The 24,599-nt window shown below is 40.8% G+C and overlaps 1 protein-coding gene across 3 annotated transcripts in view; it reads right to left on the reverse strand.

Moving 5' to 3' along the window:
• ZNF366 (zinc finger protein 366) overlaps positions 1-24,599 on the reverse strand; it is a 71,739-nt gene that overhangs the window by 28,473 nt on the left and 18,667 nt on the right. Inside the window, exon 1 of one of the 3 annotated variants that reach the window (XM_027040211.2) lies at positions 20,534-24,520. The exons of 1 other annotated variant lie outside the window; for it this stretch is intronic. The gene's annotated coding sequence lies outside the window, so the exon portion shown is untranslated. Of the gene's footprint in view, positions 1-1,339; positions 5,889-20,533; positions 24,521-24,599 lie in introns of those variants that run through there. One more of the 3 variants, XM_053223775.1, reaches the window with a different exon arrangement.

The raw sequence follows: 24,599 nt of genomic DNA on the forward strand, positions 1-24,599 counted from the left end.
ATGAATGTTAGAAAGCTTCATTTTGTCTATCTCTGGGGAATGACAGCATATTTGGTTAGGTAGGCCTTAGAATGGGTAGCTAATGCCAGAAAATACGACCATCTGGAATCAAAAGTAGTAAGAATTAACATGTAACAAATGAGATTAGCCATTGATGGAGAAGGAACCTATCTTCAAAGTAGAACTTGAGGCAGTATTTTTGGGAGAGGGGAGGGAAGAACTGTTTTGTACCTTGATTGTGGTGCTGGTTACACAACTATGTATTTGTCAAAACTCCTAAAACTCAAATGAATTTTACTGTATGTAATTTAAAAATAAGCTTAAAAATATTTTTTAAAAATGCCGAAAAATGCTGCTCTGCGCATTATTATAAAAAAGAGTAATGGAAGATATTTGAGAAATATTCAACAATAGTCAAGGAAACCAGACTCCACCCTCTAATCAAGTCTTATCTTTGTAATGCATCTAATAACATGCATATGGTATATGAAGAGGGGAGCTTTGTTGTAAGTATTTGATGATCTTAGTTACTGCTCTTTCCAAAGGGGAGACTCAGAATATGGCCAATATACCAGTTTATTTTACTTTGTTTTGTTTCGTATGCTTTTCAGCAAGAATATTATAGGGGCACAGACGGTGTTTTAAGTTATCCTTCAAGGTCTAATCTGTGGCCCTGATTGCATATTCAGTAAAGAATCTTCTATAATTTCTCCAACATTTTTGAAATGTAAAGTCTACCGTCAGTGGACAAGATCAGTCTGGTCATTAGGAAATATATTTCGGGGCGCCTGGGTGGCTCAGTCGGTTGAGCGGCCGACTTCGGCTCAGGTCATGATCTCGTGGTGTGTGAGTTCAAACCCCGCGTCGGGCTCTGTGCTGACTGCTCAGAGCCTGGAGCCTGTTTCCGATTCTGTGTCTCCCTCTCTCTCTGCCCCTCCCCCCGTTCATGCTCTGTCTCTCTCTGTCTCAAAAATAAATAAACGTTAAAAAAAAAAAAAGGAAATATATTTCTACCCTTTGTAAGTCAATAGATTGGTATTGACATTCGGGTCCATAGGTTACTCTTGTGAATGAACCATATCTTTTAAGAGTGATTAACTGAGTGCTCTATAGGAGGCAGAGAGAACCTCACCTACTGGCGGCTTTATGGAGACTTACAGGTGAAACTTTCCTTTCTAGCAGAGCTGGAAGAAAATTCCTCATTTCTCTGATATTTATCACATTTGTCTGATGTTTTACTCATTGACTAGTTCCTGTGCTGCTAGTCAGCTTTCTGTGTAGGTAGGTATTTTATATTTCTAACACAATCTGGTCAGAGAGTCAGAAACTTGCCTGGTACCTTATCTATTGTTGGGATCCAGCGATTGTGTGGGAATTTATCAGACAAGTCCCATGCTCTAGCTTGCTCTTCTTCCCTGATTCCAAGCAGAATTTTGATGTTACCTGAAAGAAGGAATAACTGGTTGACTTGCCCTGGCCGAAATCCAGCCCAGGTCAACTTCACATCAATAAGCTGCCAAGAACAACTGTGGTGAGGAAGGTGGTTTAGCTAAGGTGTAGCAATGACTAGAGTTTTGCTTTTCAGAAAGCATGGCCGCCACCTTGCTTCATCCTGTTATGGCATCCTTAGCCTATGTGCACCGTATTCCTTTGACCTGGAAGTTGACACTGAAATAATATGAATGAATTTGAGAGGGCTCTGGAAATGCCCATTGATCAAATGCTACAGAGGGTATGTGTCACCATAGAGTAGAACATGCCCACATTCTAACAAACAATATCCTAGAAAGGAGGGGCATAAGAATTTCTCTCAGTTTTTCCACAATTGCAAGTTCCCCCATGATTCTCTGGGCAAATGCCCATTAGTCTCGTGGAAATGCCTATCCTAATGGGCAGAGGGGTCTTTGATTTCATCTTTTCTTTTTATTTTTATGTGGAAAAAATCCTGCTCTATTTCCATCTTCTGATGAGTGATTGCTTTTCATCCTGGATACCAGTTTTCCCTTCACACTTTTTAGTTCAAGGTCTTCTCATTGCCCTGCTTCATGTTGATTTTTCTGTTGATTCTGCTCACTAAAAGCATTCTTGGAAAATGCAGTGTATACATTTATCACCTCATGTACTTGTACCTATAGCCTGTCTCTTGAAGGAAATACAAGAATCTGGTAATACTTGTTGCCTCTGAGGAGGAAGACTGTATAGCTGGTAGAGGAAGGCTTGGGAATCCAGCGGTCGAGTTACCAATTCAGGATGGAGCATTGCCGTCATAATCTGTAGGACGGTGCCCTGTGGGTGTAAGGTTCTCTGGGTGGAGAGGAAACTTTTAATTATATACCCTTCAACTATATTTTTGCACACTGTGACTGACTTAGCTATTCAAATACTTGCATTAATAAAATAAAAATACATATTGACTTTGAAACAGCAGACATTCAGACAAAATTAGACTTGGGATCCCCTTCTTTTTGAGTGCTGAAGAATTATTTTGAAACATTTCTTTGGACTCTTCAAGTTTTCTACCCAAGATCCCTGGTGCCCCTGGAATAGTTAACCCTGGTTTATATTTGGGCATGCATCTTTTTCACCCAGGCAAATAAAGCAACTGCAAAGACTCAGACTTGGAGAAGCCTCCTTAAAGGTGTCACTCAGCAAACTGCTTCAGGTGCTTCCTATGTGCCTGCACTGTGTGGAAGCCAGACGATGATGTCTAATAAACCAAATGCTAACTTAAAAGTACTCACTATCTGGGAGAAGAAACTGACAGATATATGTGGAGAAAAATATTCTAGGAGCTACAATGGAGGATCCTTGAACTGGCAGGTTGATTAGCTGATGAGAGAACAAGAAGCCGAATGACATTTCCTTTCAAGGAATGCCTGGGCGGCTCAGTTGGTTAAGTGTCCAACTCTTGATTCTGGCTCAGGTCATGATCTCAAGGTTTGTGGGATTGAGACCTGCATCGGGCTCTGCACTGACAGTACAGAGATTCTTTCTCCTGCTGTCTCTTGCCCCTGCCCTGCTCACTCTGTCTCCGTCTCCATCTTCATCTCTCTCTCTCTCTCTCTCTCTCTCTCTCTCTCTCTCTCAAAATAAATAAATAAAATTTATTCTTATTTATTTATTTTTTAAATGTTTATTTTTGAGAGAGAGAGAGAGCCCATGAGTGGGGGTGGGGCAGAGAGAGAGTAGGGGACAGAGGATCCAAAGTGGGCTCCGCACTGACAGCAGTGAGCCCGATATGGGACTTGAACTCACAAACTGCGAGATCATGCCCTGAGCCGCAGTTGGATGCTGAACTGATGGAGCCACCCAGCTGCTCCAATCTTAAAAAATATTTTCTTTCAAGGGAAACCCTCTTATAGTGTTGGTGGCAATGCAAACTGGTGCAGCCACTCTGGAAAACAGTATAGAGGTTCCTCAAAAAGTTAAAAGTAGAACTACCCTACGACCCAGCAATTGCACTACTCGATATTTACCCAAAGGATACAAAAACACCAATGAAAAAAAACATCGGCACATGCACCCCGATGTTTATAGCAGCATTATCAACTATAGCCAAATTATGGAAAAAGCCCAAATGTCTGATGATTGATGAATGGCTAAAGAAGATATGGTGTGTACACACACACACACACACACACACACACACAATGGAATATTAGCCATAAAAAAGAATGAAATCTTGCCATTTGCAATGATGTGGTTGGGGCTAAAGTGTATTTTCCTAAGTGAAATTAGTCAGTTGGATGAAGACAAATACCATATGAATTCACTTATATTAGGAGTTAAAGAAATGAAGCAGATGAATATAGACAAAGGGGAAAAAAGAGGGAGGCAAACCATAAGAGACTCTTAACTAGAAAGAACAGACTTGAGGGTTGCTGGAGGAGAAGAGGGTGGGGGATGGGCCAAATGGGTGATGGGTATTAAGGAGGGCGCTTGTGATGAGCATTGGGTGTTCTGATGTAAGTGATGAATCACTAAATTCTACTTCTGAAACTAATGTTACAGTGTATGTCAATTAGCTAGAATTTAAATAAAAACTTTAAAAAATATTTTCTTTGAAGATATTCCTCTATTTCCTTTTTTATCATTAAAACTTCAATTAGAGTAACATGAAACAGATGAAAGAGTATCTGTGGATGTGAGGAAAACCTTCCCTCTCCCCAACCAGTGCCCCAGCCTTCCCTATCATGTATCCTGCAGAGCAGATGAAGACTTTGGTGACTTGAAAAGTGGGCTGACCTTTAATTAGCTGCACCAAGAAAAGCAGGTGTATATAAGACAAAAATAAATTACATTCAACCTTGGAAGTTCAGATAAAGATGAGTCTGATGTGAAGATTCACAGTAATTACAGAGTCACACAGTGCAAATACGACTAATCCAGTTTCTCCATTCCACCCATCCCTGAGTTTTTCCTTGGCTCCTTCCCCAGTACTGAGAAGCAACTTTGGGATGCTAAGGGTGAGACCCTTCGATTTGGGGCAATGTCAGGTCCTCCCCCGGTAATTACTGTGTAATTAAGTTGTGTAAAAGCTTCCAGGGTAAAAGTCAAATCCTATTTATGCCACTGCAGAATCATAAAATGTCAAAGCACAGGCATGCTCCAGCCCTCAGAATTAGTGCCTTCTTCCTCTCAACTCCCCTGGTTTGTGCCTCCAGTGACCTGCTTCCCCACAACACTGTCATCCCCTTGTAGTCCAGACTAATTCCTAAACTTTTCTGAGTCTTCACTGCTTTGTGAAATTACTGGGACTTATTAACATATTGAAGTGATAAAATTTCAAATTGTAATAGTTTTCTAGTCGTAAAATGATCTTGTTCTGTTTGGTAGCACAAACAAGTAGATAAAACTACAGAAAAGTCGTGGAATTCTTTCCTTGTACTCTTTCCCTTCTACCTCCCTTCTAACAAATAGGCAGAATGCTTTGTTACTGTTTAGGATTAGTCATCAAAAGAAACAATTTGTTTTCAGATCTGGTTCATCTTGCTTTTTAATCACAAATGTGTTTTATATTCTAATCTGTTCTAATAATGTTATGTGTTGTCATTTAGAGAGTCGTCCTGGAGAGCAATACTTATTTACATTCCCAGGAAGGAGTACATTCATATTAGAATCCATAACTTTGATTATAGCTCATTTCTTTTGCATACTTTGGGTGCTTATTACTTTAAAATGTAATAATACTCCAGGATTTGTAATTGCCTCAATATATCTCCTTCTAGCATTTTTCTTTGTTAATTTCTCCATTTAATAAGTTTTCTCCCATACACCCTAAATGCTAACTTTATGTAAAAAAATAAGGAAGAAAGGGAGGAGGTGAAGGAGGGAGGGAGGAAACCAAGAAGTCATCCTGCCAACACCTTGCACATGGACCATGCATTTTGGGGTGATTATTAGAAAATCTTGTTCACTATTCCTTAGAAATGACTCTTAGCTTCTTTGTTTCCATTCCTAGATCTAGGACTGTAGTTCAAGTGCCCACTTTACTCCTAGGTTACTTTCAACAGTTTCCATCCAATCTTTCAGACCTTTTTTCTCCATCTTTAAAAATTTCTTGAATACCAATGTCACATCCATCTTCTAAAAAGTCATCACTTTTTCTAAGACAACACTGTTCAGGAACCTTACAACAGTAGAATATAGATACTGCTATACATAGTGTGTAGAATTTGCTAATTGCTATGTCAATATTCATTCTTCCTCCTTCCTTTAGAAAGGATTTCTAAAGGAAATACAGGTTTTTGCTTGCGGTGACAATGTGCCCAGCCAAAACACTAGTCTTTTCAGACTAACCCCTTCAGTTAGGGGTTGCCTTGTACCACAGTTCTGACCAGTGAGATATAAGCAGCCAGCTGCTAGGGATTTCAGAGAAACCCTTTTGCATTTCTAATGTGGAAACCACTTGCTTTGTCTTTTCCTTTTTTTCTTTCTTCTGCCTGGAATGTGGATAGGAGACTGGAAGTGGAATAGGCATATTGCGTCCATGGAGCAACCAGGTTAATGACCATGCTTTCCACAGAGTGTAGTAGAGGGGAAGAGGGAAATTTTCAGTATGAAACTTGTACTGTCTTGCTGGCTATCTTGTTATTAGATAAAATGAACCCTTTACTTGGTTAAGAAAATGTATTCAGAGTTCTATGGCTTATAACTAAACACAGTCCCCACCTGATGCACAGAGCAATGTAAACTCTTCTCCCTGACTCTCAGGTCCTTTAGAACAGATCCAACGCAATTCCCCTTCTCACTAAAATCGTCTCAACCCCAGTGAGACCAGGCTTTCACTATTCTGTACATGGAGCAAACTGATTTCTACCTCTCTGTCTTTGTTTAGACTGGTCAGCCATGCAGGAATATTCTTTCCATTGATCCATTCCATCCTTCCAGGCTGAAGTTAAGTTCAGCTTCTTCCTGGAAACCTTTCCACCCTACTCTTATGCCCAGTTACTTTCCCCTTCTTTCACATCCTATTGTATCACCCCACTCAATCCTGAGTTAAATACAGGTTTTTTTCTTTGCTTATTGCACTCTGGTTCTTTCATGCTTAGGTTTTGTTTACCCATAAGCTCCCTTCGGCCTGGATCCGTACTCTTCTGTCTGCCATTGTGCCTTGCATGGTAGTGATTGCCATGAAATTACTTAATACAGAGCTCTTGCCTGGTGGGGATTCTTACTATGCACTGCTGTATCTACTTTTTAAAGAATTTTTTTTTCAATTTTTTTAATGTTTATTCATTTTTGAGAGAGACATAGAGTGCAAGTGGGGGAGGGGCAGAGAGAGGGAGACACAGAATCCAAAGGAGGCTCCAGGCTCTGAGCTGTCAGCACAGAGCTTACCCGGAGCTCAAACTCACAAACTGTGAGATCATGACCTGAGGCGAAGTCGGACACTTAACCAACTGAGCCACGCAGGCACTCTCCTGTGTCTGGTTTTTAAAACACGTTTGTCTATGGCTTTAAGAGGACATGTGAATTTAGGCTGTATTTCTGTCTAGTAAGTTAGTATTCCCATAGGCTGCCAATTCAGAATCAGTATGAATTTGCCAGTTGGAGAAAGTTGCAGCAGCAAACATTGTCATTGTGGATTGTTGCTGTGATCATTGTGTTGAAGTCACACATTGTTGACAGAGCATTTGCAGGCATTGGAGATCACTCTCCAGGCCTTTAAATCTAGGTTTCAGCATCAGGAGGATGTGAGATGAGGACTCTTGGAGCCCATTTCTCCCTGCCTCACGAGGACTACAAAGGCCAGTTAAAACACTCCGTTTGGGTGAAGGGCCACAGATCTGCTGTCGAGCTCCTCTGTTGAGCTGGGCTGCCACAGTGGGTGAAGCCAGCCCAATACTCTACTTAGAGGGTGGCATTCCTGGTCTTCCACTGAATGCAAAGAAAGAAAGGAGGGGGAAGAGGGGAAAACAGCATCTTTGATTAAGCCTTTGGGGATTTAGTTACTCTTCTATGAATTGGAAATAATCACTGGACTTATGGACAGTTTTGTATTCTTCCTTGGACATTTCAACTGTGAAAAACAAAAAGGACATCAGCACAGGGAGGGGGTTCCAAATTCAGAACTGAAGTTCATTGTAATTTCTCACTTTTCTATTTTAATTTTTCTTCAATGAGATATCACCACATTAATATACTGGCTTTCTTTCTGTCTGAAACATACACCTATATGCATGCATACACCCACAAGCCATGCAAAGCTATATTTTATACAAGTTGTTAAATTTTGTGTGTTATATTAACAAATATAGCCATTATGGAAATATGTATGGAGGTTCCTCAAGAAATTAAAAATAGAACTACCATATGATCAGCAATTCCACTTCTGAGTATATATCCAAAGGAAAAAAAAACATTATCTTGAAGAGATAACTACACTCCCATGTTTACTGCGGCATAATTCACAATAGTCAAGAGGTGGAAACAACCCAAGTGTCTGTCAATGGATGAATGAATCAAGAGCATATATACAGTAGAATATTATTCAGCCTTAAAAAAGAAGGAATCCTGGCATTTGTGACAACATAAATGCACCTTGAGTGCATTATGCTAAGTGAAATAAGATAAATACTACATGATATCACTCGCATGTGGAAATCTAAAGAAAAAAAATTGAACTCATACAGAGAGCGAAGAAGTGGTTGTCAGGGGCTGGGGTGTAGGGGAAATAGAGGGAGGCTGATAAAAGTGTATAAACTTTCAGTTATGAGATGAAAAATCTGAGCATCTAATGTAAAACGTGGTGGCTGTACCTGATAACACTGTACTGTATATTTGACATTTTCTAAAAGAGTAAAACTTAAATGTACTCACCAAAAAGAGGGGGGGCATAAATATGTGGGGTAATGCATGTGTTAGTTAACTAGTTGGGGGGAATCCTTTCACAATGTATATGTGCATCCAGTTATCACATTGTTTAAATATTTTAGAATTTTGTTCGCCAATTTTACCTCAGTAAAGCCAGAAAAAAATGGGGAATTCTCTTCAAAGATAAAGTCCTCCTAATCCCTTAAAACATTGGCATGAGTGTGTATTATAGAATAACAATCCGTAGTATAAGAAATTGCAATGGCTTTGTTATTTGGTGTATTAATCTCTATTTTAAAAAATTTTTATTAGCAAAACAAGCAAATAAAAATGATAGGGAACATGAAATAATTGTCTTTTGGGACAGACCTTGGGGAAGATGCCCACAGGACCCATTCATAAATGTCTGTGAGTTACTTTGGGGACACTCTGAAGAGTCTCGGTGTTGTTGAGTAGAAACCTACCAGGCAGTCTTGACAGAAAAGAACAGAGTCGAAGCTTATGAGCAGCAACACTGGGGCTTGCAGGACTCACACGATTCCTTGAGGCCTCAAGGGCTCAGGAGTGACCTCCAGGCTGCCTCCATAAATTGATCTCTGATGTATCTGTTGCTCGCCTTGGGCAAGGCCCATGGGGGGTGAGGAAAGAAGGGACTCTTCTGCAAAGATATATAAGATGCAGTGCCTTTCGTTTGGGAGCTTGCCACCTAGTTGAGGAAACAAGCTAGAGTCGGCAGGATCACAGATTGTCTGAGTTGGAGGGGACGTAAAAAGTCTAAAACATAAGCCACATTATAAGTTTCTTAACCATTCGGGCTTCTTGGTTTCCACATTTATGAAATGGGCTGATGTTGCCTACCTTAGTAGTGAATTGAATGAGATCACGTATCTTGTGGAGAGCCTGCCAATAATAAGTGTAGTTCAATCTGCTTTTAGTACTATCATTATTGTAAAGTCAGCAAGTTGTGTTCAATAAATGATGCTGATGATAGGATATCACTTCAAAGTGTAGCCATGAATTAATAGAGGGTGGAAGGGGAAAGAAGGAGGGGGAATGCTGTCAGTAAGTAACTGAGGAGAAGGTATGCCCTGTGAGGCTGCTTCTGGTTATAGTAATGGACCTGGGCTATCCAGAGAGTGTCTCCAATGGTGAGTCAGTCTATAAAAACTGGGCTCAGGGGACACAGTGACACCACTTGTCCTGAACAAGAAGACATTTAACCACAGCCCCGTCCCTAGCCCTGAGTGCCAACAGAGCTTAATACAAGCAAAGAAGTAAAGTATGACCCCACAGTGATGGTGCCTGCATCATTTAAAGTTACATGATCTCCCATCCTCCAGCTTTTCACAGCCCCAAGCTTTATTTTCCAGTGTACTATCAGAAAAAAATCTTTGCCATTCATTTATTCTCTGTTTTGCCCCACTGAACCATAAACTCCATGAGACTAGGTCCTTGCCTGTTCTATTCACTGTTGTACCCACCTAGAAGAGTACCCTGCCCATAGTAGGTTAGCACGTTGGAATCACTTGGGAACTTTTAAATGTACAATACCCACCCACCCCCAACACCTAAAAACAATGCCATGCCTAGACCCCTCCCCAGATCTAAATTACACCAGCATCTCTGGAGGTGGGGACCCAGCATTGGTGTATTTCAAGAGCTCTGTAGGTGATTCTTACAGCCACCCAAGATTAAGAATTACTTGAGGGAGGTTTGCGATAAAGCTCTGTTGAGTATAAATGAAAGAATGTATACAATAAGGGAAAGGTGAGTGGGCATAGGGTGGTAGAGGAAGGATTCTGATGGAAGAAGCCCTGTGACATCCTCTTTCTGCCACATAACAAGGCTACTAGAAATGGGTCTATGGGTAATAAGATTCTTCTCTACGACAAGGCTGAGTTGATGAGGCATAACCCATGCAATGGCCATTTTGGAGTCCATGTAATCCACAAAGGGAAGCATCCTGAGCACGTCATGCTGTACCTGGTGGTGGTGGGGTACCACCAGTGCACCATTTGAGTACATATGAGTTTTAGACTAGAGAATCTTCCCCACCCCTTTTTTTCCTTCCAAGCCCCAACCTACCCCCAAGGTCCTGCCTTGCTACCTGCTAAGAAGCTGGGCTGCAGATATGGTCCCCACTAAGGGATGGCTCTTCTTGGCTCTGCTAACCTGCAAAGCTTGACAATGAGGAAGGAGCTCAAGAAGGTTTTCTCCCTGCATGACTATGATACTTCTGAAAGGTTGAGCTGTGGGATTTTTTTTTTTCTCACTTCTCTCTTGGAAATCACCTCCATATGCTGATTGGACTGTAGGATAAGACTTCTTCTTTACATTGAGAAATCATTTCCCATTATATTTAGGAAGCAAAGTGGAGCTGCTGTTTTTTCAGCTTCCTTAGTGACTTTTAATGCCATTTGTCAAGTTTGGTTGTCTTTGAAAAAAATATTTTTTTGTTTTTGTACAATAAATGACTAAGTGCAGAGTCTTCCCTTGTACTTTGATTGGGAGTTCACACCTTTTAGAATATCCAGCGCATATTTTTAGAAAGAAACGACTGATACTATTGACATTTAATTCCATTAAAATGCTTCATCCAGTTTCCCCTGCCCCATATAGGATACACAGGTTACTGGAAAATATTCAATGACACTAATCCAAATGTCTATATTAAGTGTGGAGGAAAGGTAGAGTAATGCTCTTAATATCCCAGAAGCTGAGCTAATGACATCGAAATGGCTGATGTTTAGAAAGCCATTGTGGCAGGAAAAGGTGACTATTTTAGGTGCTGTTGATATCTGCAGTGGGTGGGGGAGTGGTCTTTGAAACTGGGGTTGAACAAGCAGGTTTTTATTCCTGAGTCATTGTGAGTTTTACACAAAGGGCTTTGCTATAAATCAATGCTACTAATAGTAAAATAATGCCTATAATTAACTGAGGACTCACCACATACAAGGTTTTTAATGTGGATTATCTTGTTCAATTACTACTATTATTAATCCCACAGATAGGGAATCCCACAGAGGCATTATAAGTATAAATTATTTGTCTAAGGTCACATAGCCTGAAAGTAGCAGCTCTTAGCCAGGTGTTGGTAAACTTCTACTGTAAGAGTCAGAGAGTAAATATTTTTGGCTTTGTGAGGCCTACAGTCTCTGTTGCAACTATTCAACCTATTATTGTAAAGAAAACAGCCATAGTAGCCATGTAAACAAATGAGAGTGGCTGTGTTCCAATAAAACTTTATATACAAAAACAGATGGTGGGCTGGATTTGGCCTCAGGGCCGTCATTTGCTAACTCCTACTCTTAGCCATGACACTAAGCTCTCTTCTGAGGCCTGTTGCGGGATTCTTCTGTTCTAATAACCCGCTTTCAAGATCTTTTGCATTTACATATGGGCTATTGCAAACACTAATCAAGCCTACTTACACAAAGCCCTACTGGGCAAATAATTGAATTTTTTGATGAATCCTAATCCTCATTGCCAGCAGCACTCTAAATGTTATGATAGGAAAGGGCTTTTAGATGAGTGGGATTATAAACCACACAAGGACTCTTCAGAGGAAAGCTTCCAAGTGCATCTTAGCTCTCTGGAGTTTGTGAGCTGGCAGAGTAGAAGAGGAGTTAGGTTTTCGCAGCACCCACTCTGCGCCAGGCGCTGTGCAGGGCTCTGCATGCTCTTCCAGTTCTCGAGAGTGTCTTTATGTACTACTCCTTCCATGCAAGTTTCAAGGCGGCACTCAAAAATATACAATACCAACAAGATCAGAGTACTAAAGAAGTTGGGGCATTACATAACTTAATCCTCACATCAATCCTGCGAGACCATTATTCCTTATAGATGAGAAATGGAAGCTCAGAGGAGAAGTTACTTGCCTGAGGCCAAAGAACAAATAAGTGGCTGAGTTGACATTTCATCCCAGATGTGACTACTTTCTATGCCTGTACACCTTCTGTTACGTCACGCTGCCCGCTTCACAGTAGACTGTACCCCTCACCTTGCTTCGAAACTCAATCACAGACTCACTTAAGTTTGGAAAGTCAGTTAAATTTGATACTGTATTTACTCCTTTCTCTAGAAAGGGTATTTTCTCTAGAAAATAGAAATATTTTCTCTAGAAATAGAAAGGGTATTTTTTCTAGAAAATAGAAATATTTTCTCTAGAAAATAGAAAATATTTTCTCTAGAAAATACCCTTTCTAGAGAAAGGTATACCATTTCTCTGATATACCCCACGTGCTTCACAGAGTTGCTCTAATAATCAAACATGGTAGCGCAAGTGAAGGAAGGATCCTTGCAAAGGGTGAAACACACTGTAGATGTGTAATAGTGTTATCTATCAGGGAACTGGTTGTAGTTCTGGTGAGGCAGGCGCCTTCCCCTCCTTACCACAGTGCTGACCACTGAAAGTATTCCCCTGCACCCAGGGGACCCTGGCCACTGAATCATTCAGATTGCCCAGGTCTGGGAAGGAATTGGTCCCCAAAAATCCCCTGAAATCAACCCAAAGTCCAGGAACTTGGAAAAGGTTATAGAATAGTCATCCAATTTCTAATCACATAAGTGACTCTTATAAGCACACATATTAAGTGTCATTGCTATGCCTCCCCACACTGTATTCATCCTATTTCTATTCCTTTAGTTTCAGAATGGACTTTTTACCCTCAAGATGAGTGTAAATTCAACCAGATCTTCCAGACTGATCCCCTGCCCAGTTGTTTCAACAACGTGGTAGGGAGCAGTGGTACCTGCTTCATTCAAAGCCTGGAGCTCCACCTCACTGGGGGGAGGCTTGCATGTGTCTTTGCCCTGAACTTGTGACTATTTATTTATTTATTTATGGTTATTTATTTATTTTGAGAGAGTCAGACAGTGAGCATGAGTGGGGGAGGGACAGAGAGAAAGGTGAGAGAGAATCCCAAGCAGGCTCCACACTGTCAGCGTGAGCTGGATGTGGGGCTCCATCCAACGAACCATGAGGTCACGACCTGAGCTGAAACCACGAGTGGGATACTCAACCAACTGAGCCACCCAGGTACCCCCAACCTGTGACCTTTTAAAACTCTTGGCTAAAAAAACTTGAAAAGTTTGAAAATAATTTGATTATACAAGGAGAAAAATTTCTGTATGTCAAAAATCATGTAAAATTCAAAAAGAAATGGCAGACTGGAAAAATAACTGCAACACATGACAGAGAAACAATATTACCTCATATCGAAGAACTTCTACAAATCAGTCACAAATGTGACTACTTAAAGTGGAAAACTGGGCAAAAGCCATCAAAAGGGAATGCACATGAATAGTTCTAAAGACAGATTTAAAACAAACAAAAAAAATTTTTTGAGCTGGTTTCAAGTAAAACCAGCCACCCAATTCTCATGGAGTCACCAGTAATAGAAATGTTTTGACAAATCATACAGTATCATATCTGGCATGTGTGTAATCTCTGTATAAACCCACACCTGCCTGAGGCAGTTTAGGTGATTGAAGAGAATGATACCAGAGACAAGGATTGGACTGAGTTTCAGATTTAAAGTTTATGAAAACACCATACACAAGTATAACCAATATTTCATCACTGATATTTTTGACACAGGGGGAAACAAATTATATATATTTATATATATATATATATGTAATATATATATATGTAATATATATGTGCATATATATGCATATATATGCGCATATATATTTGCATATATATGCATATATATTTGCAGAGAGAGAGAGAGGAAAATAGAAGCAGCCTCACAAACTCTTGTCTTGCAACAATGTCTGGAATTGAAGTATACAAGGCCTGAGGCTCATCTAAGGCTAAATTCACACAGGGAGAAAATCCATTCATGAAACTAAATCATCCTAATGCAGATGACATTTCATGAGTAGAGAGTACAACCAAAGTGTGAAGGACAGTTTCCAAATCAGTGTAAAAGTGTGAAGAAATAGCTGGATCTAAAGTGAGTAAGAATTGTGTGACAAATTGTTGAGGTGGTAAAGAAAAGCCAATTAAGATACTGACAGGCTTACTCTGAAAGTCTGAATGGTACAGGACTGAATCTGGAAGATTCTGGGTAAAGATTATTTCCTTGGAAGGATTAGCAAAAGAAAGAGTTCTTTTAAGTGCTTCCTCTTATCCTATTGTTTGTTCCTTGGAGCTTTTTGACTTTGAGCAGTTGGGAATAACTTGGTTTTAGCTGATCTCTCTGTCTCTGTGTCTCTCCCCCTCTCCTCCACTCTGCATTACGAGCAACAGGCTGATTCTGTTAGATTATTAACCTTCTATGTTTTTTTTTTTTTTAACAAAAAGGGTGCATTTGATAGATGACATCACTTAATGGGGTGTTTGGGATATAGCCCCTTTAAGTTTTCATGTTCATTTGTGCTGATTGAAGAAACGCTGAGGCTAACTTAAGATGAGCTATATGAATAAATAATAGAACATCTTTTGACTTACCATCTAGTAAGAGGTAACTCATTTGGATTCCATTTCATAACAAAATATGAGCAAATTCAATCTAGAGTTTAGCGAATTATCTTTAATTTCTGAAACCTTTGGTTTTTCAGAGTAAAAGGCTATTCTGTAGTCATTCATGGGAAATTTGATGTGAGTAGAGAATGCCTCTGCCTGAGAACTTTTTAGGGAGAATCCAACAAGCCACACTTAAGAGTGTTGCTTGGTAGGTTTTATTCTCAAAGAAATGAGTCCTGGGCCGATTTGTATCTTGTGAACTTCATGTGAAGAAAGAATGTTTGGGATATTCTAGGAAAGAGCGTCATATGTGGACAGTCTAAAACTGGATGGCAAATCAGCCCTCTGGGTGCTCTGTAGACTGCTGGCAAATGACAGGCATGATATAAGGCCCACAGAATGTTGTGGTTAGCAAAACAGGAAGAAAATCATGAAAGCAATTGAGATAAGCTGGCTATTGATCAGAATGAATTAAACACAAAATGAGTTAGCACCACAATTAGATGAAGGTGAGCAGCTCTATACAATTTTTTTTTAATTTTTTTTTCAACGTTTATTTATTTTTGGGACAGAGAGAGACAGAGCATGAACGGGGGAGGGGCAGAGAGAGAGGGAGACACAGAATCAGAAACAGGCTCCAGGCTCTGAGCCATCAGCCCAGAGCCTGACGCGGGGCTCGAACTCACGGACCGCAAGATCGTGACCTGGCTGAAGTCGGACGCTTAACCGACTGCACCACGCAGGCGCCCCTACAATTTATTTTTAATGACTTTTAAATAATATGAATTCATTACCATTGTAAAGCTTAACACTAAAATGTTTGAAGAAGAAAACGAGAAGAAGAATACCATTACCAAGAGTAACTGTTAATATTTTGGTTTGTTTCTTTCAAGTCTTTTATATGCATGAATATGTCTTCTTTTCCAACACTATTTACTGTACGTCTCTATGCCATATACAAATACCACTGTAGTAGATAACTTTTATACATAGATATTGGTTGAGTCTCTATCATTTCCTTAGATTAGATTCTCTAGAAATAGGATTACTGAGTCAAAGGATATGAATCTTCAAGTCTTAGTACATATTACCAAATTGATTTCCAGAAAGGTCAACTACTCATTTCCTTAAATGCATCTTTTTACCATCTTTGAATCCTTTTGTTTTCCACCTGAAATTATATAAGCTGCTAAACTTAACCCAACATTTTTGGAATAGGAATAAAAAATAATTCCAGGTTTATTGAAAGAATTATTTTGCGATATTGTGGTAAATTACACTAAGATATTCTCAAGTTGTAAAAATAACTTTTATACCCACTATTACATTTAGTTTCCACAAAAACCCCATGAGATGAAGAGAATTAATTGTAGGATGTTTCAAGCATGGGAGACGATTTCAGGCATCATCTTGTTCAGACTGTATTAATATTTCTATGTGACAGAGGCACAGAGAGAAGATGAGAGTTTTAAAGTTCCAGAGCCCAAGTGTCTAGAATCTCAGATCATGTATTACTTCCCACTGGATGACCTTGACTCTATACTGGCTCCTGTAAGCCTTTTGTCATTCCCAAGTTCCTCCTCCCCTACACTTTGTTATCAATCCACTGGGAAGTATACCTCTCAGTCTCTCCCCGTCACATGGATTTTCAGATAACTGGAAATCTAGACTCAGACTCATAAGCAGAGAGAGAGAGCAGTCTGGAAATGAGCATTTTATCTGTGATGTATATGATGATTTAGAAAAGAAGGATATGGGTGAAAATGAGCCAGTGGAGTTGAGATAATCAGGTCTGAACTTGGAGTGAACTTGGTAAACCAAGTGGTCAAGGGAAGCTTAGTAAGAACAAGTCTAGGGGCTGCAGGCTCAACATATTATACTGCCGGACTGTTCTGATCATGAGGACTGCCGAATGCCAGAGTATGCTGACATAGGGAGAATCATTTCCATGGATAATTCTCACTTGCTCACGTGAATTAGATAGCACAGGTGAGTTGTGTCAACAGACAGGAAGAATCCTCAATGAAAATTGTCAAGACTTCTTCTACCCCAAAGATTTCTACACTCTGCAGATGATCATCTGGTTAACGCACTTATTTATTCTTTGGCCTCAGGCAAGTAACTTCTCTGAGCTTTTATTTCTCATCTATAAGGAATAATGGTCTCTCAGGATTGATGTGAGGATTAAGTTCTGTAATGCCCCATCTTCTTTAGTTCTCTTATCTTGTTGGTATTGTATATTTTTGAGTGCCACCTTGAAACTTGCATGGAAGGAGTAGTACATAAAGACACTCTTGAGAACTGGAAGAGCATGCAGAGCCCTGCACAGTGCCTGGCGCAGAGTGGGTACTGTGAAAACCTAACTCCTCTTCTACCCTGCCAGCTCACATCTGGGTACGATATATTGCTTAGAAGCTAAAACGGCACTCTACTGATGTTTGGCAGTCCAGAGTTCTGCCGTGGCCTCTGGTCAGCTGTTGCCTCATTTTATTTAGAAACATCTCAGTAGTATTTCCATTTTGGGGGTGTGTAATTTTAATTCAAAGAGACCATTTCTTAAAATGCTTGACATTTAAGAAAATCTGGCACTGGATTGCCACCACTGAAGCCAAGTATCATATGTGTGGAAAGTAGCATGGCTTAGCGTATTATGTTCGCCAAATCTTCCTTAAAATTAACATTTGTGCCATATGTTGGTACCCTAAACTCAGTACTCTTTTGGCTGATGAAAATGCAAAGGAAAACATTCTCAGACTAAATCCTGTTCTCTTTCTTTGTATACACTTTTGTGTAGTCACTAGTAGTGATATTCCTTTGGGAGTGAAAATGAGTGCCTACCTTGTAATTCTCAATGAGAGGTCAAGTACCCAAAGGCTCAAAAGCGGGAAGATATGAGCCTGTCAGGCAAGGGTGTCTGAAGGTATCGAATCTGCGAGATATAGTCCTGTGTTCTCACTTTACTATTCAGATCCTTGCAATGTCTTGGGCAAGAACTTGGACATAGACTCCAGCCTCTTCATCTCCCACCACAATGTTTGGGAGGGTTGAGTGAATAGGAGGTGGCTAGAAATCTCTCATGGAATTTAGAGAGAGCCTTACAACAGAATTTCACAAAATGCAAAACAACCTGACGTGACAAGGGATCTATACTCGTATATCCTCCTTTGTGGGTCTTAAGTGCTATGCCTTGTGGTCTTTGAGGTTACATCCCCTCTGAGTTCCCTCCTCTGCTCCTACCTGTTTCCATCCCATGTAGCCTCCATGATGTGAGGAAGAGGTAATGGTCTTTATGGCTTTGGACCAACCATCTGCACCATTCTGGGTTTGCAATGTACTTTGTCTCTATGATTGATCACTATGCTCCCTGAGGCCCTGTGAGGCTCAGGCAGAGTGTGGGGATCTCCTTGACACCAAAGGCACAGGCTTTGCCTATACATGCGCGCGCGCGCGCACACACACACACACACACACACACACGCGCGCGCGCGCACACATCCTAAACATGTACCAAAGTGTGGGATGAAAGGGCAAAGTTATGTTACCACTAAAAACACCAGAGGTTTAAACTATGATGGGAATTTTGGACCCAGGGCTTTGTTCCACTGCAGTGTTAAATAAGAGTGTGTGTTCTCGATGCTTAGGTAGGCCTCTTCATCTGTGCGATGAAGCATACGCAGTATTTAAAGGGAATGTTTGAAAATCCTACCTCTGGTAGTACCTAAGAAAGTCCGAAAATCTACCTTTGAAAAAAAAACATGTTTATTATGTAAATACTCAAACTATAAATGCAGAGAGAATACCACAATGAATCCCCATGTCTCACACCATGTTTCATTTATGACAAACCATATTCCATCTATTCCCCACCTTCTTTGCTACCTCTTAATTAGGATGATTTTGAAGTAGATTCACAGCATCATATTTTATCTATAAATATATTTAGGATGTACCTCTTAAACATAAGGATTTTTTCTTAAAGCATAGGCACAGTACTCTATGTAATATCTAAAAAATAAAGAGTTTCCTTAATCATCAGATATCCAGTTAGTATTCACGTTTCCCCAGTAAATCCAACTTTGTTTTTTTTTTTGTTTCTTTTTTTGGCCTTGGAATGAAAATCATTCTTAGAATTTTGTCAGTTCACTATTGAACTAGCCAATTTTCTACCTTCAGATATCATAGAAGAATTTAGAAGTTTGGAAGGAAAGATATCTTTGGGAAATGATAATTAAAATAAAGAGAAAGAAAAGCCATTTGGATTTCCTTAACCTGGAGTCAATGATTGTTAAGACTGACAAGGTTGGTACACTTATGCAGCACCACAGCAGTTCCTTTTTGTAAACTGAGGCATGGAAAAGAAAACTAACTGCCTTGAATTCACACAGTTAATTAATCACAAAGTACTCGATTTTGAAATTTAAGAAGCTGTATTTAAACTAGTTCGTATAGGGGCGCCTGGGTGGCTTCGTCAGTTAAGCAACTAACTTTGGCTCAGGTCATGATCTCACGGTCTGTGAGTTCAAGCCCCACGTCGGGCTCTGTGCTGACAGCTCAGAGCCTGGAGCCTGCTTCCAGTTCTGTGTCTCCCTCTCTCTCTGCCCCTCCCCCGCTCATGCTCTGTCTCTCTTTCTCTCTCAAAAAGAAATAAACATTAAACAATATTAAAAAAAAATAAAGTAGTTCTTAGCATTTGAAATCACTATAGAAGCAGCTATTTCCAGTGTTTTGTATGTGGTTTTAAGATCTGTGTGGCCGCTGGAATGGCTTAATGGCATGTCGTCCAGTTCAGTACTCACTAGCCCTGTGTGACTTTCGACCACACAAAATATGACTAATCCAAATTCAGTCATGCTATACATGTAAAAAGCACACTGGATTTCAATCATTCAGTTAAAAAAAAAAAAAGCAAAGTGCCTCACTGATAATTATTGATTACATGCTTAAATATTTTTTGATGTTTTGAAGTTATTCAAATAAATTAAATTCATCTGCTTTTTTTTAAAATATGGCTTTTAGAAAATATAAAATTACATTTGTGGCTTGTATTATATAATGTTTCTATTGGACAACACTGGTTTAGAGATTGTGGGTTTTTTTTTTTAATGTTTATTTTTGAGAGAGAGAGAGAGAGAGACAGAGCGTGAGCAAGGGAAGGAGGGCAGAGAGAGGAAGACACAGAACCCGAAATAGGCTCCAGGCTCTGAGCTGTCAGCACAGAGCCTGATGCAGGGCTCACACTTAGAAACTGCGAGATCATGACCTGAGCTGAAGTCCGACGCTTAACCGACTGAGCTACCCAGGCGCCCCAAGAGAGATCGTGTTTTCTAAGCAGGACTGCATCAATTGATTATACAACAGGGCTGTGGGGCCGGAGAGGCCTGGGGACAGTCATCTGTCTCACCCTCTGTTCTTGGTAAGGCTGGACACTAACTAGACCATCCTACAGAAAATCCTATTTTTAAATATTTGTGGAAAAAAATAGATGTTCTTTCTGACTTACCCTGTGGCTTGGTCTAATATAAGTAGGTGAGTTCTACAAATAGGAGAGTCGTACATCTGCTGGCACAAGTATTTTAAACAAAGAACTGGGAATTCTTCTTGAACTCTCCCTCTCCGTCACCCCTCATGGCCAGTCCAAACCCAAGCTCTACTTTCTAAATACCTCTCAGATCCCAGCCTTCATTTTCCTCTTGACCACAACAGCTCTCTCCCAGTCCAAGCAAGCACCAAGCACCAACTCACCAGAGCTGCTGTCCTTGTCTCGTATGTGGCCTTCCACATCCCTCTTACTCCACTCAGCAAGCACATGGGAACATCATTCCCCTGCTAAGGCCTCCAGTTGTTTCCCATTGATTTCAGGGTGAGGTTCACACTCTGAACTCGGCCAGCAAGCCCAACAGTCTGACCCTGTCCACTTTCCAGCTGCATTTTGCTCATGTTCCCCAAGCTCTCTGTGTTTTACTCATGTTGGCTTTCTCTCAGTTCCTCATCCATACTGTGCTCCCCCTCCCTTCTGAACCTCTATGCATGCCATTCCCCAGGCCTAGGACGCTCATCCTCTCCCTCTGTCACCTTTGTCTGGTTGGCACATAGTTATTCAGATCCCAGCTCAAGTGTTCTTTTCTCAGCACCTCCCGACCAGGGCAGACATACCAATTTTGACACTGAGCATGTGTCACAGTGGTCATTTTACATTTGTTATTGTGATTATTCACTTAACACCTGACTCCCTTTGTGGACTGCTCTGTATGGGCAGTGATCCTATTAGTTCACATTCACTGTTGTATCCCAACACAGTGCTTGGCACAAAATAGGCTCTCAACAGGAAGGAAAAAAAGACAAAAGGTGAGGTGATTGCACCAACAAGAATCCTGCCTCTTCTTCCTTTCCTGGAAGTGAAGAAGGCACATCCTTTGTCACCATTCCGTCACAGCTCTCTGACATACTCCTGGACAGACTTCTGGGGTACCCCAGTATAGGGATTACCACACTTTCTGAGTTGTGTTTTAATTTCCTATGCAGAATCCAACCATTTCTCACCACCGTCACTACCCCTACCCTCGCCCATGCCACAACAGCCTTCCTCCAGGAACTTTAGCTTTTACTCTAAAATGGATGGAAAATCACTTCCTCATAGCCTCCTAGCTCTTCTCCTCACTTCCAACTTTTGACTCCCTTTAGCCTACTCTTAACACAATAGTCAAATTGATTCTGTTAAAATGTAAGTTAGACCTTTGGGCACTTGGGTGGCTCAGTTGGTTGAGCGTCCGACTTCAGTTCAGGTCATGATCTCATGGTTTGTGAGTTTGAGCCCCATGTCGGGGTCTGTGCGGACAGCTGGGAGCCTGGAGCTTGCTTCAGATCCCGTGTCTCCCTCTCTTTCTGCCCCTGCCCCGCTCATGCTCTGTCTGTCTGTCTGTCTCTCTCTCAAAAACAAACATTAAAAAAATTTTTTTAAATAAATAAATAGGGGCGCCTGGGTGGCTCAGTCGATTGAGCATCCGACTTCAGCTCAGGTCATGATCTCATGGTTTGTGAGTTTGAGCCCCACATCGGGCTCTGTGCTGACAGCTCAGAGCCCGGAGCCTGCTTTGGATTCTGTGTCTCCCTCTCTCTCTGCCCCTGCCCTGCTCACACTCTGTCTCTCAAAAGAGTGAATAAACATTAAAAAATATTTTTAAATAAATAAATAAATAAATAAATAAATAAATAAATAAATAAATAAATAAATAAATAAATAAAATGTAAGTCAGATCTTGTCACTCCCCTGCCTAAAATTCTCCTGTGATCTTTTTGGAGTAAAAGCCCAAGTCCACCCAGTGGCCTCCAAGGCTGTCCATGATGCAGTTACCCCTCGGAACCCATATCCTACCACATCCTTTTGCTTACTCTACTTCAACCACACTGGCCTTTGGTTGTTTCCCACGCACAGCATGCAGGCTCTGACCTCCAGACTTTTGCACTTGCTGCTCTTTCTTCCTGGACAGCTCTTCCCCAGATACCTGCATGGCTCTCTTTTGCTTCCTTCAAGCATTTGCTCGGTACTACCTTTTCAGTGAGGCCACCCTAACCCTGCCCTCCTCAGCACTCTCTATTCACTCTTTGTCCTGCTTTCTATTTCTCCATATCTTCTGACATGTAACTTACTTATTTTGTTCAGCGTCCATTTCCTTCCGCTAGAATGTAGTCTCCATAAGCATAGAGATGTTTGTCTTTTGTTTCATGATATATCCCCAGTGCCTAAAACAGTGTCTGCCGGGACAGGTTGTTGCCAGATAAATGTTTGTTGAATGAAAAAGACGCAGCCCACGCACCAGAAAAGTAGGCAGGCTTGAAATCAGCCATCTAGTGTGAACATGCGGAACCTGCTTTTGTTGTCAGCAGGCTGACTTGGCTCTACCTCAGAGCTGCTTCAGGAATCTTGGAGGTTCCCTAAGCCCAGATTAGCTGCCCAGTTTCCCAGCTCCATTCTGGTAACTGTCTGTGAGGCCCAAGGAAGCAGTTTGTTTCCAGAGTGCATCTAAATGTCTCCCCCCAACATCTTCCCCTCCTCCTCCTCCTTCATCACACACAAATATACCACACAACCCTCTCACTTTCCAAGGACACAACTCAGGCTATTTCTAAAACTGAGATTCTGATCCAAAACAGTAGCCAACACATAGTGCGTCTCCACGTGCACAGGAAGAGACAGGAGACCTCTGAGCAATTTCCTGGCCCTATATTTTTCCATTCCAGTAAATGAGGCCTTCTTTAGCTCAGGAATCTCTCTCTGAACCAAGCCAATGCCTTAATGGTACATGCTTTTTGTCACTGTCTGGGCTTGTTTCTTTGTTCTTTTATTTACTATTTTAGGTGATAAACGCCTGGGTCCCTTATGTCAAAAAATTTTTGACCTCCAGCTCTACCAGATGTTGACGACTAGTTAAGGCACATGTAATGCTAATGGAGAGTTCCTTTCCTAAATAGGCATTTTTATTTAATAACATATAATACTTAAATTGCACTCTCTGTCTCCAAAGGGTTTTGCAAGCTATGTACTCCGTTAGGCTGAGCAGCACTTGAGTTCATGCTTTATGGCTTGGAAACCAGCAAGGTTATATAATTTGCTTAGTTTGTAGCTAGCTGTGCTTCAGACAAAGCACTTTGCTTTTGTAACAGATAAGGAAAATATGACCAATAAAAAATGTTATTAACAACTGTCTTAATAAATAAATTAGTTTTGAGTTATTTCCGTATGCTTTAAAATTTTTTTCAAGTTTATTTATTTATTTTGAGAGAAATAGAGCATGTGAGTGGGGAAGGGGCAGAGAGGCAAAGAGAAAGAATACCAAGCAGGCTCTGCATGGTCAGCATGAAGCCCAACCCTGGGATCTTGAGCTGAGTCACAATCAAGAGCCTGATGCTCAACCGACTGAGCCAAGCCCGTTTTTGTAACTTGCTCACTTGGCTATGCTGGCTCCTCCCCCTCTCTAGATATCATTTCATGGCCCTCTTGTCCCTTCCTCCCTACCCCTTCTCTTCCTCCTTGTTCTCACCTTTATTCTCTCCTTGTTTCTGGGGGTACTCTCGCTGCCAAGGGAAACCCACCATACCCACAAGCCTAAAAGTAACCCTTATCCATATCCTTCTGGGACCCATTTTCATCTGATAAGCATATTGTTGTTCATGGATGGGGAGGGCTTGAGGTCAGGTTCCTAGGGGGTGCTGAAAATCAAGAATAAGTGTATTTTTCTGGTTTATTAATTTTATGTAGTGGTGAGTGATTTAAAATACTTTTTAAATATTTTTTTTTTGAGAGAGAGAGAGAATGAGAGAGAACAGGGGAGGAGCAGAGAGAGAGAGAATCCCAAGCAGGCCTCGCGCTGTCAGTGCAAAGCCCGACATGGGACTCAATCTCACAAACCATGAGGCCATGACCTGAGCTGAAATCAAGAGACACTTAACTAAGTCACTGTGGCACCCATAGAGCATTTTAAATGCAAACAAATGTGGACATATGATGAAGCAGAATGTAAAACAACAAATACACCACACACACACACACACACACACACACACACACACACACACACCCGACTGGTTAAAGTTTGCAATTGCACCTGTGGCAGACCACTTAGGATTTCTCTTCTCTCCCATTAGGGTTACTTGGATTAGAAAAGTCTGAGGGGAACTAACATAGCATGGCATTTCCTCTGGGGTCCAGGGAGATGAAATATTGGGATTGATTTTCTATTGTTATTTCATTCTTTCTTTGAGCAAGAATTTTTTTTTTCTGGAGATTATCTGGAAAGTAATAGAGGGAATC

The sequence above is a fragment of the Acinonyx jubatus genome, chromosome A1, assembly GCF_027475565.1.
Source record: "Acinonyx jubatus isolate Ajub_Pintada_27869175 chromosome A1, VMU_Ajub_asm_v1.0, whole genome shotgun sequence".
Taxonomy (NCBI): domain Eukaryota; kingdom Metazoa; phylum Chordata; class Mammalia; order Carnivora; family Felidae; genus Acinonyx; species Acinonyx jubatus.